The following is a 16,410-nucleotide window of genomic DNA, read 5'->3' as shown; positions in this document are numbered from 1 at the left end:
TCCATCACGTGTATACGAGTAAATGAACGTGCCTGCGCTGTCAGGACACTAACTAGAGTGGTTAGCTACATTCACCTCCCTGGCAGTGTCTTGCAGTCCTCCAAGCCTCTTGACTATGGGTATGTGGCTCGATAACAAGTGAATAGACGCCGCATCTCTCTCGCCGTCAGGTGTAGCCGCGAATCATACTTAACGCAGCTTTGTGCACGCGTCAGCGTAGCGTCAGTCGAGCAAAGTCGGGACAAGTCGCATAAGAGGAGCAACAAAAACTCACGTTTCCGGTACCGGGAATCGAACCCGGGCCTCCTGGGTGAGAGCCAGGTATCCTAGCCACTAGACTACACCGGATTACGACGCCAGTGCTCTTCCTGCGAACGCAGCAACCAGCCACGATTAACTGACGACAACTGTAAGAAATACACTCTTTCACGTTATAGAACGGCATCCTCTGGACGCATTTCATGGAGACGAACGCCAGCAGTGACGAGAGCAAAAGGCGCCTACAAATCCTGTCGTTGCTCCACGTACTGTTCTACGACAATTCACGAAGCAGACGCTCACGCCTTGTTGTGCTGTTTCCTTTGCGGGCAATGGGTGCAGCTGTCTTCGACGCAGGAAACATTACACGTTTAGCAGCTGTGGGGTTGGAACCCACGCCTCCGAAGTGACTGGTGCCTAAAACCAGCGCCTTAGACCGCTCGGCCACTCTACCTACACAACACGCGCGACACAGGAGCTGCGTCCTAGCCCACGACAACACACAGCAACGGCACAAAAATGAGACGTCAAAATTGGCAACGGTGGGATTCGAACCCACGCCTCCGAAGAGACTGGTGCCTAAAACCAGCGCCTTAGACCGCTCGGCCACGTTACCGTTATAGCGCCGACGACAATACGTTTCCTTTGTACTACAAAGATCACTTCGAAATGGAAATATCTCGGCAATCGCTGTAACATGTATTTCCTCTGCTCTCCCATTGGAAGCGTCTCTTTAGGCCATCCACAACAAGAAAATGCCGTGCCCGCCGTGTGGTAGCGGCGCCACTTGTCTGAAGCTGTCGTAGTTAAGGCGACAGCATCAAGAGACGTTTTCGTGCCGTGACCAGGTTTCGAACGCACGCGTCCGAAGAGACTGGTGCCTAAAACAAGCGCCTTAGATCGCTCGGCCACGCTACCTGCGCTACCTTCGGCCCCAGTGTTCCTAGCATTTGTAGAAACGGTGCACGCCACAGCTTCCTGCTCCGCTGTTCATCCAATCCGTCGCACCTCAAACAACTGCCCTTTTCGACTACAGAGAGCAGCGGACGTCTGCGCCTCACGGCCGCCGGCATTACGTGTTGGCGATGAAGTGGTAGTACAAACTGCGGACTGCGGAACACGAGTGAAAAATCAAGAAAGCACTGTGATTTCGAGTACTCGTGCACTATCGTCACTGCAACGGTAGCAAGGCAAAACTTTCAAAATTGCCGTGACCAGGATTCGAACCTGGGTTATTGCGGCCACAACGCAATGTCCTAACCACTAGACGATCACGGCCACGCACTCGCCCACGGAGGCAGCTGGCTGGAGTGCAAGTGGCGATACACAGCAAAGCCTAGGCCAAGGTGGACGCCACAGCAGTGTCAGACACGGTCTCCATCACGTGTATACGAGTAAATGAACGTGCCTGCGCTGTCAGGACACTAACTAGAGTGGTTAGCTACATTCACCTCCCTGGCAGTGTCTTGCAGTCCTCCAAGCCTCTTGACTATGGGTATGTGGCTCGATAACAAGTGAATAGACGCCGCATCTCTCTCGCCGTCAGGTGTAGCCGCGAATCATACTTAACGCAGCTTTGTGCACGCGTCAGCGTAGCGTCAGTCGAGCAAAGTCGGGACAAGTCGCATAAGAGGAGCAACAAAAACTCACGTTTCCGGTACCGGGAATCGAACCCGGGCCTCCTGGGTGAGAGCCAGGTATCCTAGCCACTAGACTACACCGGATTACGACGCCAGTGCTCTTCCTGCGAACGCAGCAACCAGCCACGATTAACTGACGACAACTGTAAGAAATACACTCTTTCACGTTATAGAACGGCATCCTCTGGACGCATTTCATGGAGACGAACGCCAGCAGTGACGAGAGCAAAAGGCGCCTACAAATCCTGTCGTTGCTCCACGTACTGTTCTACGACAATTCACGAAGCAGACGCTCACGCCTTGTTGTGCTGTTTCCTTTGCGGGCAATGGGTGCAGCTGTCTTCGACGCAGGAAACATTACACGTTTAGCAGCTGTGGGGTTGGAACCCACGCCTCCGAAGTGACTGGTGCCTAAAACCAGCGCCTTAGACCGCTCGGCCACTCTACCTACACAACACGCGCGACACAGGAGCTGCGTCCTAGCCCACGACAACACACAGCAACGGCACAAAAATGAGACGTCAAAATTGGCAACGGTGGGATTCGAACCCACGCCTCCGAAGAGACTGGTGCCTAAAACCAGCGCCTTAGACCGCTCGGCCACGTTACCGTTATAGCGCCGACGACAATACGTTTCCTTTGTACTACAAAGATCACTTCGAAATGGAAATATCTCGGCAATCGCTGTAACATGTATTTCCTCTGCTCTCCCATTGGAAGCGTCTCTTTAGGCCATCCACAACAAGAAAATGCCGTGCCCGCCGTGTGGTAGCGGCGCCACTTGTCTGAAGCTGTCGTAGTTAAGGCGACAGCATCAAGAGACGTTTTCGTGCCGTGACCAGGTTTCGAACGCACGCGTCCGAAGAGACTGGTGCCTAAAACAAGCGCCTTAGATCGCTCGGCCACGCTACCTGCGCTACCTTCGGCCCCAGTGTTCCTAGCATTTGTAGAAACGGTGCACGCCACAGCTTCCTGCTCCGCTGTTCATCCAATCCGTCGCACCTCAAACAACTGCCCTTTTCGACTACAGAGAGCAGCGGACGTCTGCGCCTCACGGCCGCCGGCATTACGTGTTGGCGATGAAGTGGTAGTACAAACTGCGGACTGCGGAACACGAGTGAAAAATCAAGAAAGCACTGTGATTTCGAGTACTCGTGCACTATCGTCACTGCAACGGTAGCAAGGCAAAACTTTCAAAATTGCCGTGACCAGGATTCGAACCTGGGTTATTGCGGCCACAACGCAATGTCCTAACCACTAGACGATCACGGCCACGCACTCGCCCACGGAGGCAGCTGGCTGGAGTGCAAGTGGCGATACACAGCAAAGCCTAGGCCAAGGTGGACGCCACAGCAGTGTCAGACACGGTCTCCATCACGTGTATACGAGTAAATGAACGTGCCTGCGCTGTCAGGACACTAACTAGAGTGGTTAGCTACATTCACCTCCCTGGCAGTGTCTTGCAGTCCTCCAAGCCTCTTGACTATGGGTATGTGGCTCGATAACAAGTGAATAGACGCCGCATCTCTCTCGCCGTCAGGTGTAGCCGCGAATCATACTTAACGCAGCTTTGTGCACGCGTCAGCGTAGCGTCAGTCGAGCAAAGTCGGGACAAGTCGCATAAGAGGAGCAACAAAAACTCACGTTTCCGGTACCGGGAATCGAACCCGGGCCTCCTGGGTGAGAGCCAGGTATCCTAGCCACTAGACTACACCGGATTACGACGCCAGTGCTCTTCCTGCGAACGCAGCAACCAGCCACGATTAACTGACGACAACTGTAAGAAATACACTCTTTCACGTTATAGAACGGCATCCTCTGGACGCATTTCATGGAGACGAACGCCAGCAGTGACGAGAGCAAAAGGCGCCTACAAATCCTGTCGTTGCTCCACGTACTGTTCTACGACAATTCACGAAGCAGACGCTCACGCCTTGTTGTGCTGTTTCCTTTGCGGGCAATGGGTGCAGCTGTCTTCGACGCAGGAAACATTACACGTTTAGCAGCTGTGGGGTTGGAACCCACGCCTCCGAAGTGACTGGTGCCTAAAACCAGCGCCTTAGACCGCTCGGCCACTCTACCTACACAACACGCGCGACACAGGAGCTGCGTCCTAGCCCACGACAACACACAGCAACGGCACAAAAATGAGACGTCAAAATTGGCAACGGTGGGATTCGAACCCACGCCTCCGAAGAGACTGGTGCCTAAAACCAGCGCCTTAGACCGCTCGGCCACGTTACCGTTATAGCGCCGACGACAATACGTTTCCTTTGTACTACAAAGATCACTTCGAAATGGAAATATCTCGGCAATCGCTGTAACATGTATTTCCTCTGCTCTCCCATTGGAAGCGTCTCTTTAGGCCATCCACAACAAGAAAATGCCGTGCCCGCCGTGTGGTAGCGGCGCCACTTGTCTGAAGCTGTCGTAGTTAAGGCGACAGCATCAAGAGACGTTTTCGTGCCGTGACCAGGTTTCGAACGCACGCGTCCGAAGAGACTGGTGCCTAAAACAAGCGCCTTAGATCGCTCGGCCACGCTACCTGCGCTACCTTCGGCCCCAGTGTTCCTAGCATTTGTAGAAACGGTGCACGCCACAGCTTCCTGCTCCGCTGTTCATCCAATCCGTCGCACCTCAAACAACTGCCCTTTTCGACTACAGAGAGCAGCGGACGTCTGCGCCTCACGGCCGCCGGCATTACGTGTTGGCGATGAAGTGGTAGTACAAACTGCGGACTGCGGAACACGAGTGAAAAATCAAGAAAGCACTGTGATTTCGAGTACTCGTGCACTATCGTCACTGCAACGGTAGCAAGGCAAAACTTTCAAAATTGCCGTGACCAGGATTCGAACCTGGGTTATTGCGACCACAACGCAATGTCCTAACCACTAGACGATCACGGCCACGCACGCGCCCACGGAGGCAGCTGGCTGGAGTGCAAGTGGCGATACACAGCAAAGCCTAGGCCAAGGTGGACGCCACAGCAGTGTCAGACACGGTCTCCATCACGTGTATACGAGTAAATGAACGTGCCTGCGCTGTCAGGACACTAACTAGAGTGGTTAGCTACATTCACCTCCCTGGCAGTGTCTTGCAGTCCTCCAAGCCTCTTGACTATGGGTATGTGGCTCGATAACAAGTGAATAGACGCCGCATCTCTCTCGCCGTCAGGTGTAGCCGCGAATCATACTTAACGCAGCTTTGTGCACGCGTCAGCGTAGCGTCAGTCGAGCAAAGTCGGGACAAGTCGCATAAGAGGAGCAACAAAAACTCACGTTTCCGGTACCGGGAATCGAACCCGGGCCTCCTGGGTGAGAGCCAGGTATCCTAGCCACTAGACTACACCGGATTACGACGCCAGTGCTCTTCCTGCGAACGCAGCAACCAGCCACGATTAACTGACGACAACTGTAAGAAATACACTCTTTCACGTTATAGAACGGCATCCTCTGGACGCATTTCATGGAGACGAACGCCAGCAGTGACGAGAGCAAAAGGCGCCTACAAATCCTGTCGTTGCTCCACGTACTGTTCTACGACAATTCACGAAGCAGACGCTCACGCCTTGTTGTGCTGTTTCCTTTGCGGGCAATGGGTGCAGCTGTCTTCGACGCAGGAAACATTACACGTTTAGCAGCTGTGGGGTTGGAACCCACGCCTCCGAAGTGACTGGTGCCTAAAACCAGCGCCTTAGACCGCTCGGCCACTCTACCTACACAACACGCGCGACACAGGAGCTGCGTCCTAGCCCACGACAACACACAGCAACGGCACAAAAATGAGACGTCAAAATTGGCAACGGTGGGATTCGAACCCACGCCTCCGAAGAGACTGGTGCCTAAAACCAGCGCCTTAGACCGCTCGGCCACGTTACCGTTATAGCGCCGACGACAATACGTTTCCTTTGTACTACAAAGATCACTTCGAAATGGAAATATCTCGGCAATCGCTGTAACATGTATTTCCTCTGCTCTCCCATTGGAAGCGTCTCTTTAGGCCATCCACAACAAGAAAATGCCGTGCCCGCCGTGTGGTAGCGGCGCCACTTGTCTGAAGCTGTCGTAGTTAAGGCGACAGCATCAAGAGACGTTTTCGTGCCGTGACCAGGTTTCGAACGCACGCGTCCGAAGAGACTGGTGCCTAAAACAAGCGCCTTAGATCGCTCGGCCACGCTACCTGCGCTACCTTCGGCCCCAGTGTTCCTAGCATTTGTAGAAACGGTGCACGCCACAGCTTCCTGCTCCGCTGTTCATCCAATCCGTCGCACCTCAAACAACTGCCCTTTTCGACTACAGAGAGCAGCGGACGTCTGCGCCTCACGGCCGCCGGCATTACGTGTTGGCGATGAAGTGGTAGTACAAACTGCGGACTGCGGAACACGAGTGAAAAATCAAGAAAGCACTGTGATTTCGAGTACTCGTGCACTATCGTCACTGCAACGGTAGCAAGGCAAAACTTTCAAAATTGCCGTGACCAGGATTCGAACCTGGGTTATTGCGGCCACAACGCAATGTCCTAACCACTAGACGATCACGGCCACGCACTCGCCCACGGAGGCAGCTGGCTGGAGTGCAAGTGGCGATACACAGCAAAGCCTAGGCCAAGGTGGACGCCACAGCAGTGTCAGACACGGTCTCCATCACGTGTATACGAGTAAATGAACGTGCCTGCGCTGTCAGGACACTAACTAGAGTGGTTAGCTACATTCACCTCCCTGGCAGTGTCTTGCAGTCCTCCAAGCCTCTTGACTATGGGTATGTGGCTCGATAACAAGTGAATAGACGCCGCATCTCTCTCGCCGTCAGGTGTAGCCGCGAATCATACTTAACGCAGCTTTGTGCACGCGTCAGCGTAGCGTCAGTCGAGCAAAGTCGGGACAAGTCGCATAAGAGGAGCAACAAAAACTCACGTTTCCGGTACCGGGAATCGAACCCGGGCCTCCTGGGTGAGAGCCAGGTATCCTAGCCACTAGACTACACCGGATTACGACGCGAGTGCTCTTCCTGCGAACGCAGCAACCAGCCACGATTAACTGACGACAACTGTAAGAAATACACTCTTTCACGTTATAGAACGGCATCCTCTGGACTCATTTCATGGAGACGAACGCCAGCAGTGACGAGAGCAAAAGGCGCCTACAAATCCTGTCGTTGCTCCACGTACTGTTCTACGACAATTCACGAAGCAGACGCTCACGCCTTGTTGTGCTGTTTCCTTTGCGGGCAATGGGTGCAGCTGTCTTCGACGCAGGAAACATTACACGTTTAGCAGCTGTGGGGTTGGAACCCACGCCTCCGAAGTGACTGGTGCCTAAAACCAGCGCCTTAGACCGCTCGGCCACTCTACCTACACAACACGCGCGACACAGGAGCTGCGTCCTAGCCCACGACAACACACAGCAACGGCACAAAAATGAGACGTCAAAATTGGCAACGGTGGGATTCGAACCCACGCCTCCGAAGAGACTGGTGCCTAAAACCAGCGCCTTAGACCGCTCGGCCACGTTACCGTTATAGCGCCGACGACAATACGTTTCCTTTGTACTACAAAGATCACTTCGAAATGGAAATATCTCGGCAATCGCTGTAACATGTATTTCCTCTGCTCTCCCATTGGAAGCGTCTCTTTAGGCCATCCACAACAAGAAAATGCCGTGCCCGCCGTGTGGTAGCGGCGCCACTTGTCTGAAGCTGTCGTAGTTAAGGCGACAGCATCAAGAGACGTTTTCGTGCCGTGACCAGGTTTCGAACGCACGCGTCCGAAGAGACTGGTGCCTAAAACAAGCGCCTTAGATCGCTCGGCCACGCTACCTGCGCTACCTTCGGCCCCAGTGTTCCTAGCATTTGTAGAAACGGTGCACGCCACAGCTTCCTGCTCCGCTGTTCATCCAATCCGTCGCACCTCAAACAACTGCCCTTTTCGACTACAGAGAGCAGCGGACGTCTGCGCCTCACGGCCGCCGGCATTACGTGTTGGCGATGAAGTGGTAGTACAAACTGCGGACTGCGGAACACGAGTGAAAAATCAAGAAAGCACTGTGATTTCGAGTACTCGTGCACTATCGTCACTGCAACGGTAGCAAGGCAAAACTTTCAAAATTGCCGTGACCAGGATTCGAACCTGGGTTATTGCGGCCACAACGCAATGTCCTAACCACTAGACGATCACGGCCACGCACGCGCCCACGGAGGCAGCTGGCTGGAGTGCAAGTGGCGATACACAGCAAAGCCTAGGCCAAGGTGGACGCCACAGCAGTGTCAGACACGGTCTCCATCACGTGTATACGAGTAAATGAACGTGCCTGCGCTGTCAGGACACTAACTAGAGTGGTTAGCTACATTCACCTCCCTGGCAGTGTCTTGCAGTCCTCCAAGCCTCTTGACTATGGGTATGTGGCTCGATAACAAGTGAATAGACGCCGCATCTCTCTCGCCGTCAGGTGTAGCCGCGAATCATACTTAACGCAGCTTTGTGCACGCGTCAGCGTAGCGTCAGTCGAGCAAAGTCGGGACAAGTCGCATAAGAGGAGCAACAAAAACTCACGTTTCCAGTACCGGGAATCGAACCCGGGCCTCCTGGGTGAGAGCCAGGTATCCTAGCCACTAGACTACACCGGATTACGACGCCAGTGCTCTTCCTGCGAACGCAGCAACCAGCCACGATTAACTGACGACAACTGTAAGAAATACACTCTTTCACGTTATCGAACGGCATCCTCTGGACGCATTTCATGGAGACGAACGCCAGCAGTGACGAGAGCAAAAGGCGCCTACAAATCCTGTCGTTGCTCCACGTACTGTTCTACGACAATTCACGAAGCAGACGCTCACGCCTTGTTGTGCTGTTTCCTTTGCGGGCAATGGGTGCAGCTGTCTTCGACGCAGGAAACATTACACGTTTAGCAGCTGTGGGGTTGGAACCCACGCCTCCGAAGTGACTGGTGCCTAAAACCAGCGCCTTAGACCGCTCGGCCACTCTACCTACACAACACGCGCGACACAGGAGCTGCGTCCTAGCCCACGACAACACACAGCAACGGCACAAAAATGAGACGTCAAAATTGGCAACGGTGGGATTCGAACCCACGCCTCCGAAGAGACTGGTGCCTAAAACCAGCGCCTTAGACCGCTCGGCCACGTTACCGTTATAGCGCCGACGACAATACGTTTCCTTTGTACTACAAAGATCACTTCGAAATGGAAATATCTCGGCAATCGCTGTAACATGTATTTCCTCTGCTCTCCCATTGGAAGCGTCTCTTTAGGCCATCCACAACAAGAAAATGCCGTGCCCGCCGTGTGGTAGCGGCGCCACTTGTCTGAAGCTGTCGTAGTTAAGGCGACAGCATCAAGAGACGTTTTCGTGCCGTGACCAGGTTTCGAACGCACGCGTCCGAAGAGACTGGTGCCTAAAACAAGCGCCTTAGATCGCTCGGCCACGCTACCTGCGCTACCTTCGGCCCCAGTGTTCCTAGCATTTGTAGAAACGGTGCACGCCACAGCTTCCTGCTCCGCTGTTCATCCAATCCGTCGCACCTCAAACAACTGCCCTTTTCGACTACAGAGAGCAGCGGACGTCTGCGCCTCACGGCCGCCGGCATTACGTGTTGGCGATGAAGTGGTAGTACAAACTGCGGACTGCGGAACACGAGTGAAAAATCAAGAAAGCACTGTGATTTCGAGTACTCGTGCACTATCGTCACTGCAACGGTAGCAAGGCAAAACTTTCAAAATTGCCGTGACCAGGATTCGAACCTGGGTTATTGCGGCCACAACGCAATGTCCTAACCACTAGACGATCACGGCCACGCACGCGCCCACGGAGGCAGCTGGCTGGAGTGCAAGTGGCGATACACAGCAAAGCCTAGGCCAAGGTGGACGCCACAGCAGTGTCAGACACGGTCTCCATCACGTGTATACGAGTAAATGAACGTGCCTGCGCTGTCAGGACACTAACTAGAGTGGTTAGCTACATTCACCTCCCTGGCAGTGTCTTGCAGTCCTCCAAGCCTCTTGACTATGGGTATGTGGCTCGATAACAAGTGAATAGACGCCGCATCTCTCTCGCCGTCAGGTGCAGCCGCGAATCATACTTAACGCAGCTTTGTGCACGCGTCAGCGTAGCGTCAGTCGAGCAAAGTCGAGACAAGTCGCATTAGAGGAGCAACAAAAACTCACGTTTCCGGTACCGGGAATCGAACCCGGGCCTCCTGGGTGAGAGCCAGGTATCCTAGCCACTAGACTACACCGGATAACGACGCCAGTGCTCTTCCTGCGAACGCAGCAACCAGCCACGATTAACTGACGACAACTGTAAGAAATACACTCTTTCACGTTATAGAACGGCATCCTGTGGACGCATTTCATGGAGACGAACGCCAGCAGTGACGAGAGCAAAAGGCGCCTACAAATCCTGTCGTTGCTCCACGTACTGTTCTACGACAATTCACGAAGCAGACGCTCACGCCTTGTTGTGCTGTTTCCTTTGCGGGCAATGGGTGCAGCTGTCTTCGACGCAGGAAACATTACACGTTTAGCAGCTGTGGGGTTGGAACCCACGCCTCCGAAGTGACTGGTGCCTAAAACCAGCGCCTTAGACCGCTCGGCCACTCTACCTACACAACACGCGCGACACAGGAGCTGCGTCCTAGCCCACGACAACACACAGCAACGGCACAAAAATGAGACGTCAAAATTGGCAACGGTGGGATTCGAACCCACGCCTCCGAAGAGACTGGTGCCTAAAACCAGCGCCTTAGACCGCTCGGCCACGTTACCGTTATAGCGCCGACGACAATACGTTTCCTTTGTACTACAAAGATCACTTCGAAATGGAAATATCTCGGCAATCGCTGTAACATGTATTTCCTCTGCTCTCCCATTGGAAGCGTCTCTTTAGGCCATCCACAACAAGAAAATGCCGTGCCCGCCGTGTGGTAGCGGCGCCACTTGTCTGAAGCTGTCGTAGTTAAGGCGACAGCATCAAGAGACGTTTTCGTGCCGTGACCAGGTTTCGAACGCACGCGTCTGAAGAGACTGGTGCCTAAAACAAGCGCCTTAGATCGCTCGGCCACGCTACCTGCGCTACCTTCGGCCCCAGTGTTCCTAGCATTTGTAGAAACGGTGCACGCCACAGCTTCCTGCTCCGCTGTTCATCCAATCCGTCGCACCTCAAACAACTGCCCTTTTCGACTACAGAGAGCAGCGGACGTCTGCGCCTCACGGCCGCCGGCATTACGTGTTGGCGATGAAGTGGTAGTACAAACTGCGGACTGCGGAACACGAGTGAAAAATCAAGAAAGCACTGTGATTTCGAGTACTCGTGCACTATCGTCACTGCAACGGTAGCAAGGCAAAACTTTCAAAATTGCCGTGACCAGGATTCGAACCTGGGTTATTGCGGCCACAACGCAATGTCCTAACCACTAGACGATCACGGCCACGCACTCGCCCACGGAGGCAGCTGGCTGGAGTGCAAGTGGCGATACACAGCAAAGCCTAGGCCAAGGTGGACGCCACAGCAGTGTCAGACACGGTCTCCATCACGTGTATACGAGTAAATGAACGTGCCTGCGCTGTCAGGACACTAACTAGAGTGGTTAGCTACATTCACCTCCCTGGCAGTGTCTTGCAGTCCTCCAAGCCTCTTGACTATGGGTATGTGGCTCGATAACAAGTGAATAGACGCCGCATCTCTCTCGCCGTCAGGTGTAGCCGCGAATCATACTTAACGCAGCTTTGTGCACGCGTCAGCGTAGCGTCAGTCGAGCAAAGTCGGGACAAGTCGCATAAGAGGAGCAACAAAAACTCACGTTTCCGGTACCGGGAATCGAACCCGGGCCTCCTGGGTGAGAGCCAGGTATCCTAGCCACTAGACTACACCGGATTACGACGCCAGTGCTCTTCCTGCGAACGCAGCAACCAGCCACGATTAACTGACGACAACTGTAAGAAATACACTCTTTCACGTTATAGAACGGCATCCTCTGGACGCATTTCATGGAGACGAACGCCAGCAGTGACGAGAGCAAAAGGCGCCTACAAATCCTGTCGTTGCTCCACGTACTGTTCTACGACAATTCACGAAGCAGACGCTCACGCCTTGTTGTGCTGTTTCCTTTGCGGGCAATGGGTGCAGCTGTCTTCGACGCAGGAAACATTACACGTTTAGCAGCTGTGGGGTTGGAACCCACGCCTCCGAAGTGACTGGTGCCTAAAACCAGCGCCTTAGACCGCTCGGCCACTCTACCTACACAACACGCGCGACACAGGAGCTGCGTCCTAGCCCACGACAACACACAGCAACGGCACAAAAATGAGACGTCAAAATTGGCAACGGTGGGATTCGAACCCACGCCTCCGAAGAGACTGGTGCCTAAAACCAGCGCCTTAGACCGCTCGGCCACGTTACCGTTATAGCGCCGACGACAATACGTTTCCTTTGTACTACAAAGATCACTTCGAAATGGAAATATCTCGGCAATCGCTGTAACATGTATTTCCTCTGCTCTCCCATTGGAAGCGTCTCTTTAGGCCATCCACAACAAGAAAATGCCGTGCCCGCCGTGTGGTAGCGGCGCCACTTGTCTGAAGCTGTCGTAGTTAAGGCGACAGCATCAAGAGACGTTTTCGTGCCGTGACCAGGTTTCGAACGCACGCGTCCGAAGAGACTGGTGCCTAAAACAAGCGCCTTAGATCGCTCGGCCACGCTACCTGCGCTACCTTCGGCCCCAGTGTTCCTAGCATTTGTAGAAACGGTGCACGCCACAGCTTCCTGCTCCGCTGTTCATCCAATCCGTCGCACCTCAAACAACTGCCCTTTTCGACTACAGAGAGCAGCGGACGTCTGCGCCTCACGGCCGCCGGCATTACGTGTTGGCGATGAAGTGGTAGTACAAACTGCGGACTGCGGAACACGAGTGAAAAATCAAGAAAGCACTGTGATTTCGAGTACTCGTGCACTATCGTCACTGCAACGGTAGCAAGGCAAAACTTTCAAAATTGCCGTGACCAGGATTCGAACCTGGGTTATTGCGGCCACAACGCAATGTCCTAACCACTAGACGATCACGGCCACGCACGCGCCCACGGAGGCAGCTGGCTGGAGTGCAAGTGGCGATACACAGCAAAGCCTAGGCCAAGGTGGACGCCACAGCAGTGTCAGACACGGTCTCCATCACGTGTATACGAGTAAATGAACGTGCCTGCGCTGTCAGGACACTAACTAGAGTGGTTAGCTACATTCACCTCCCTGGCAGTGTCTTGCAGTCCTCCAAGCCTCTTGACTATGGGTATGTGGCTCGATAACAAGTGAATAGACGCCGCATCTCTCTCGCCGTCAGGTGCAGCCGCGAATCATACTTAACGCAGCTTTGTGCACGCGTCAGCGTAGCGTCAGTCGAGCAAAGTCGGGACAAGTCGCATAAGAGGAGCAACAAAAACTCACGTTTCCAGTACCGGGAATCGAACCCGGGCCTCCTGGGTGAGAGCCAGGTATCCTAGCCACTAGACTACACCGGATTACGACGCCAGTGCTCTTCCTGCGAACGCAGCAACCAGCCACGATTAACTGACGACAACTGTAAGAAATACACTCTTTCACGTTATCGAACGGCATCCTCTGGACGCATTTCATGGAGACGAACGCCAGCAGTGACGAGAGCAAAAGGCGCCTACAAATCCTGTCGTTGCTCCACGTACTGTTCTACGACAATTCACGAAGCAGACGCTCACGCCTTGTTGTGCTGTTTCCTTTGCGGGCAATGGGTGCAGCTGTCTTCGACGCAGGAAACATTACACGTTTAGCAGCTGTGGGGTTGGAACCCACGCCTCCGAAGTGACTGGTGCCTAAAACCAGCGCCTTAGACCGCTCGGCCACTCTACCTACACAACACGCGCGACACAGGAGCTGCGTCCTAGCCCACGACAACACACAGCAACGGCACAAAAATGAGACGTCAAAATTGGCAACGGTGGGATTCGAACCCACGCCTCCGAAGAGACTGGTGCCTAAAACCAGCGCCTTAGACCGCTCGGCCACGTTACCGTTATAGCGCCGACGACAATACGTTTCCTTTGTACTACAAAGATCACTTCGAAATGGAAATATCTCGGCAATCGCTGTAACATGTATTTCCTCTGCTCTCCCATTGGAAGCGTCTCTTTAGGCCATCCACAACAAGAAAATGCCGTGCCCGCCGTGTGGTAGCGGCGCCACTTGTCTGAAGCTGTCGTAGTTAAGGCGACAGCATCAAGAGACGTTTTCGTGCCGTGACCAGGTTTCGAACGCACGCGTCCGAAGAGACTGGTGCCTAAAACAAGCGCCTTAGATCGCTCGGCCACGCTACCTGCGCTACCTTCGGCCCCAGTGTTCCTAGCATTTGTAGAAACGGTGCACGCCACAGCTTCCTGCTCCGCTGTTCATCCAATCCGTCGCACCTCAAACAACTGCCCTTTTCGACTACAGAGAGCAGCGGACGTCTGCGCCTCACGGCCGCCGGCATTACGTGTTGGCGATGAAGTGGTAGTACAAACTGCGGACTGCGGAACACGAGTGAAAAATCAAGAAAGCACTGTGATTTCGAGTACTCGTGCACTATCGTCACTGCAACGGTAGCAAGGCAAAACTTTCAAAATTGCCGTGACCAGGATTCGAACCTGGGTTATTGCGGCCACAACGCAATGTCCTAACCACTAGACGATCACGGCCACGCACGCGCCCACGGAGGCAGCTGGCTGGAGTGCAAGTGGCGATACACAGCAAAGCCTAGGCCAAGGTGGACGCCACAGCAGTGTCAGACACGGTCTCCATCACGTGTATACGAGTAAATGAACGTGCCTGCGCTGTCAGGACACTAACTAGAGTGGTTAGCTACATTCACCTCCCTGGCAGTGTCTTGCAGTCCTCCAAGCCTCTTGACTATGGGTATGTGGCTCGATAACAAGTGAATAGACGCCGCATCTCTCTCGCCGTCAGGTGCAGCCGCGAATCATACTTAACGCAGCTTTGTGCACGCGTCAGCGTAGCGTCAGTCGAGCAAAGTCGAGACAAGTCGCATTAGAGGAGCAACAAAAACTCACGTTTCCGGTACCGGGAATCGAACCCGGGCCTCCTGGGTGAGAGCCAGGTATCCTAGCCACTAGACTACACCGGATAACGACGCCAGTGCTCTTCCTGCGAACGCAGCAACCAGCCACGATTAACTGACGACAACTGTAAGAAATACACTCTTTCACGTTATAGAACGGCATCCTGTGGACGCATTTCATGGAGACGAACGCCAGCAGTGACGAGAGCAAAAGGCGCCTACAAATCCTGTCGTTGCTCCACGTACTGTTCTACGACAATTCACGAAGCAGACGCTCACGCCTTGTTGTGCTGTTTCCTTTGCGGGCAATGGGTGCAGCTGTCTTCGACGCAGGAAACATTACACGTTTAGCAGCTGTGGGGTTGGAACCCACGCCTCCGAAGTGACTGGTGCCTAAAACCAGCGCCTTAGACCGCTCGGCCACTCTACCTACACAACACGCGCGACACAGGAGCTGCGTCCTAGCCCACGACAACACACAGCAACGGCACAAAAATGAGACGTCAAAATTGGCAACGGTGGGATTCGAACCCACGCCTCCGAAGAGACTGGTGCCTAAAACCAGCGCCTTAGACCGCTCGGCCACGTTACCGTTATAGCGCCGACGACAATACGTTTCCTTTGTACTACAAAGATCACTTCGAAATGGAAATATCTCGGCAATCGCTGTAACATGTATTTCCTCTGCTCTCCCATTGGAAGCGTCTCTTTAGGCCATCCACAACAAGAAAATGCCGTGCCCGCCGTGTGGTAGCGGCGCCACTTGTCTGAAGCTGTCGTAGTTAAGGCGACAGCATCAAGAGACGTTTTCGTGCCGTGACCAGGTTTCGAACGCACGCGTCTGAAGAGACTGGTGCCTAAAACAAGCGCCTTAGATCGCTCGGCCACGCTACCTGCGCTACCTTCGGCCCCAGTGTTCCTAGCATTTGTAGAAACGGTGCACGCCACAGCTTCCTGCTCCGCTGTTCATCCAATCCGTCGCACCTCAAACAACTGCCCTTTTCGACTACAGAGAGCAGCGGACGTCTGCGCCTCACGGCCGCCGGCATTACGTGTTGGCGATGAAGTGGTAGTACAAACTGCGGACTGCGGAACACGAGTGAAAAATCAAGAAAGCACTGTGATTTCGAGTACTCGTGCACTATCGTCACTGCAACGGTAGCAAGGCAAAACTTTCAAAATTGCCGTGACCAGGATTCGAACCTGGGTTATTGCGGCCACAACGCAATGTCCTAACCACTAGACGATCACGGCCACGCACTCGCCCACGGAGGCAGCTGGCTGGAGTGCAAGTGGCGATACACAGCAAAGCCTAGGCCAAGGTGGACGCCACAGCAGTGTCAGACACGGTCTCCATCACGTGTATACGAGTAAATGAACGTGCCTGCGCTGTCAGGACACTAACTAGAGTGGTTAGCTACA

General features: G+C 54.0%; 30 non-coding genes across 30 annotated transcripts; all 30 read right to left on the bottom strand.

The window, feature by feature from the left end:
• Nucleotides 1–276: 276 nt before the first annotated feature.
• Trnae-cuc (transfer RNA glutamic acid (anticodon CUC)) lies at nt 277–348 on the bottom strand. The gene has a single exon. It is a non-coding gene; the product is annotated as a tRNA-Glu (tRNA).
• A 444-nt stretch (nt 349–792) lies between these two features.
• On the bottom strand, nt 793–874 carry Trnal-uag (transfer RNA leucine (anticodon UAG)). The gene has a single exon. It is a non-coding gene; the product is annotated as a tRNA-Leu (tRNA).
• A 590-nt stretch (nt 875–1,464) lies between these two features.
• Trnah-gug (transfer RNA histidin (anticodon GUG)) lies at nt 1,465–1,536 on the bottom strand. Its single transcript has one exon. It is a non-coding gene; the product is annotated as a tRNA-His (tRNA).
• Nucleotides 1,537–1,910: 374 nt separating this feature from the next.
• Nucleotides 1,911–1,982, bottom strand: Trnae-cuc (transfer RNA glutamic acid (anticodon CUC)). Its single transcript has one exon. It is a non-coding gene; the product is annotated as a tRNA-Glu (tRNA).
• Nucleotides 1,983–2,426: 444 nt separating this feature from the next.
• Nucleotides 2,427–2,508, bottom strand: Trnal-uag (transfer RNA leucine (anticodon UAG)). The gene has a single exon. It is a non-coding gene; the product is annotated as a tRNA-Leu (tRNA).
• A 590-nt stretch (nt 2,509–3,098) lies between these two features.
• Trnah-gug (transfer RNA histidin (anticodon GUG)) lies at nt 3,099–3,170 on the bottom strand. Its single transcript has one exon. It is a non-coding gene; the product is annotated as a tRNA-His (tRNA).
• Nucleotides 3,171–3,544: 374 nt separating this feature from the next.
• Trnae-cuc (transfer RNA glutamic acid (anticodon CUC)) lies at nt 3,545–3,616 on the bottom strand. The gene has a single exon. It is a non-coding gene; the product is annotated as a tRNA-Glu (tRNA).
• Nucleotides 3,617–4,060: 444 nt separating this feature from the next.
• On the bottom strand, nt 4,061–4,142 carry Trnal-uag (transfer RNA leucine (anticodon UAG)). Its single transcript has one exon. It is a non-coding gene; the product is annotated as a tRNA-Leu (tRNA).
• A 590-nt stretch (nt 4,143–4,732) lies between these two features.
• Nucleotides 4,733–4,804, bottom strand: Trnah-gug (transfer RNA histidin (anticodon GUG)). Its single transcript has one exon. It is a non-coding gene; the product is annotated as a tRNA-His (tRNA).
• A 374-nt stretch (nt 4,805–5,178) lies between these two features.
• On the bottom strand, nt 5,179–5,250 carry Trnae-cuc (transfer RNA glutamic acid (anticodon CUC)). Its single transcript has one exon. It is a non-coding gene; the product is annotated as a tRNA-Glu (tRNA).
• A 444-nt stretch (nt 5,251–5,694) lies between these two features.
• Trnal-uag (transfer RNA leucine (anticodon UAG)) lies at nt 5,695–5,776 on the bottom strand. The gene has a single exon. It is a non-coding gene; the product is annotated as a tRNA-Leu (tRNA).
• Nucleotides 5,777–6,366: 590 nt separating this feature from the next.
• On the bottom strand, nt 6,367–6,438 carry Trnah-gug (transfer RNA histidin (anticodon GUG)). Its single transcript has one exon. It is a non-coding gene; the product is annotated as a tRNA-His (tRNA).
• Nucleotides 6,439–6,812: 374 nt separating this feature from the next.
• Nucleotides 6,813–6,884, bottom strand: Trnae-cuc (transfer RNA glutamic acid (anticodon CUC)). The gene has a single exon. It is a non-coding gene; the product is annotated as a tRNA-Glu (tRNA).
• Nucleotides 6,885–7,328: 444 nt separating this feature from the next.
• Trnal-uag (transfer RNA leucine (anticodon UAG)) lies at nt 7,329–7,410 on the bottom strand. Its single transcript has one exon. It is a non-coding gene; the product is annotated as a tRNA-Leu (tRNA).
• Nucleotides 7,411–8,000: 590 nt separating this feature from the next.
• Trnah-gug (transfer RNA histidin (anticodon GUG)) lies at nt 8,001–8,072 on the bottom strand. The gene has a single exon. It is a non-coding gene; the product is annotated as a tRNA-His (tRNA).
• Nucleotides 8,073–8,446: 374 nt separating this feature from the next.
• Nucleotides 8,447–8,518, bottom strand: Trnae-cuc (transfer RNA glutamic acid (anticodon CUC)). Its single transcript has one exon. It is a non-coding gene; the product is annotated as a tRNA-Glu (tRNA).
• Nucleotides 8,519–8,962: 444 nt separating this feature from the next.
• On the bottom strand, nt 8,963–9,044 carry Trnal-uag (transfer RNA leucine (anticodon UAG)). Its single transcript has one exon. It is a non-coding gene; the product is annotated as a tRNA-Leu (tRNA).
• Nucleotides 9,045–9,634: 590 nt separating this feature from the next.
• On the bottom strand, nt 9,635–9,706 carry Trnah-gug (transfer RNA histidin (anticodon GUG)). The gene has a single exon. It is a non-coding gene; the product is annotated as a tRNA-His (tRNA).
• Nucleotides 9,707–10,080: 374 nt separating this feature from the next.
• On the bottom strand, nt 10,081–10,152 carry Trnae-cuc (transfer RNA glutamic acid (anticodon CUC)). The gene has a single exon. It is a non-coding gene; the product is annotated as a tRNA-Glu (tRNA).
• Nucleotides 10,153–10,596: 444 nt separating this feature from the next.
• Nucleotides 10,597–10,678, bottom strand: Trnal-uag (transfer RNA leucine (anticodon UAG)). Its single transcript has one exon. It is a non-coding gene; the product is annotated as a tRNA-Leu (tRNA).
• A 590-nt stretch (nt 10,679–11,268) lies between these two features.
• On the bottom strand, nt 11,269–11,340 carry Trnah-gug (transfer RNA histidin (anticodon GUG)). Its single transcript has one exon. It is a non-coding gene; the product is annotated as a tRNA-His (tRNA).
• Nucleotides 11,341–11,714: 374 nt separating this feature from the next.
• Nucleotides 11,715–11,786, bottom strand: Trnae-cuc (transfer RNA glutamic acid (anticodon CUC)). Its single transcript has one exon. It is a non-coding gene; the product is annotated as a tRNA-Glu (tRNA).
• Nucleotides 11,787–12,230: 444 nt separating this feature from the next.
• Nucleotides 12,231–12,312, bottom strand: Trnal-uag (transfer RNA leucine (anticodon UAG)). Its single transcript has one exon. It is a non-coding gene; the product is annotated as a tRNA-Leu (tRNA).
• A 590-nt stretch (nt 12,313–12,902) lies between these two features.
• Trnah-gug (transfer RNA histidin (anticodon GUG)) lies at nt 12,903–12,974 on the bottom strand. Its single transcript has one exon. It is a non-coding gene; the product is annotated as a tRNA-His (tRNA).
• A 374-nt stretch (nt 12,975–13,348) lies between these two features.
• Trnae-cuc (transfer RNA glutamic acid (anticodon CUC)) lies at nt 13,349–13,420 on the bottom strand. Its single transcript has one exon. It is a non-coding gene; the product is annotated as a tRNA-Glu (tRNA).
• A 444-nt stretch (nt 13,421–13,864) lies between these two features.
• On the bottom strand, nt 13,865–13,946 carry Trnal-uag (transfer RNA leucine (anticodon UAG)). Its single transcript has one exon. It is a non-coding gene; the product is annotated as a tRNA-Leu (tRNA).
• A 590-nt stretch (nt 13,947–14,536) lies between these two features.
• On the bottom strand, nt 14,537–14,608 carry Trnah-gug (transfer RNA histidin (anticodon GUG)). Its single transcript has one exon. It is a non-coding gene; the product is annotated as a tRNA-His (tRNA).
• Nucleotides 14,609–14,982: 374 nt separating this feature from the next.
• On the bottom strand, nt 14,983–15,054 carry Trnae-cuc (transfer RNA glutamic acid (anticodon CUC)). Its single transcript has one exon. It is a non-coding gene; the product is annotated as a tRNA-Glu (tRNA).
• Nucleotides 15,055–15,498: 444 nt separating this feature from the next.
• On the bottom strand, nt 15,499–15,580 carry Trnal-uag (transfer RNA leucine (anticodon UAG)). The gene has a single exon. It is a non-coding gene; the product is annotated as a tRNA-Leu (tRNA).
• A 590-nt stretch (nt 15,581–16,170) lies between these two features.
• On the bottom strand, nt 16,171–16,242 carry Trnah-gug (transfer RNA histidin (anticodon GUG)). Its single transcript has one exon. It is a non-coding gene; the product is annotated as a tRNA-His (tRNA).
• Nucleotides 16,243–16,410: the final 168 nt, after the last annotated feature.

The sequence above is a fragment of the Schistocerca gregaria genome, chromosome 3 (assembly GCF_023897955.1).
Source record: "Schistocerca gregaria isolate iqSchGreg1 chromosome 3, iqSchGreg1.2, whole genome shotgun sequence".
In the NCBI taxonomy this organism is placed as follows: domain Eukaryota; kingdom Metazoa; phylum Arthropoda; class Insecta; order Orthoptera; family Acrididae; genus Schistocerca; species Schistocerca gregaria.
Note: the sequence above shows the minus strand (reverse complement) of the source record. Positions and strands in the feature narration are given on the sequence as shown.